The following is a 442-nucleotide window of genomic DNA, read 5'->3' on the forward strand; positions in this document are numbered from 1 at the left end:
GAGTTGGAGTCTCACTCGGTTGCCCAGACTGGAGTGCAGTGGCCGCTTCTGGCCACCGCAGCCTTGCCTCCTGGGCTCCGGCGATCCTTCTGCCTCAGCCTTAATTTTTATGTTGACAACAAATTACAATTTTTAAAAAATGGCATACAAACCAAACAAAACTATATGCTGACTGCATCAGAAACAGCAGTTGACAACCTGAATATCTAGCCCTATAGTCTTCAAGTAATTTAGCAAACCTTTAGATCAGAGTTTTCTGATCTTATTGTTATAATATATTCTCTCTTCCGTGATCGGTTGTTTTAAGTATTGAGGGTTTTTAGTATGCCAAAGCTTCTTAGTGGTTTGCTTTTGAAAAGTATATACACAGCCGGGCTCGGTGGCTCAGCCTGTAATCCCGCGCCTTTGGGAGGCTGAGGTGAGTGGATTGCCTGCTCCTGCA

At 44.6% G+C, this 442-nt stretch overlaps 1 protein-coding gene across 1 annotated transcript in view; it reads left to right on the forward strand.

The window, feature by feature from the left end:
* The window catches only part of AK4 (adenylate kinase 4), a 40,726-nt gene that overhangs the window by 33,390 nt on the left and 6,894 nt on the right, over positions 1-442 (forward strand). The gene's annotated exons all lie outside the window — the stretch shown is intronic.

Source organism: Carlito syrichta, unplaced genomic scaffold (assembly GCF_000164805.1).
Source record: "Carlito syrichta isolate Samal-C Ts95f unplaced genomic scaffold, Tarsius_syrichta-2.0.1 Scaffold308850, whole genome shotgun sequence".
Classification (NCBI taxonomy): domain Eukaryota; kingdom Metazoa; phylum Chordata; class Mammalia; order Primates; family Tarsiidae; genus Carlito; species Carlito syrichta.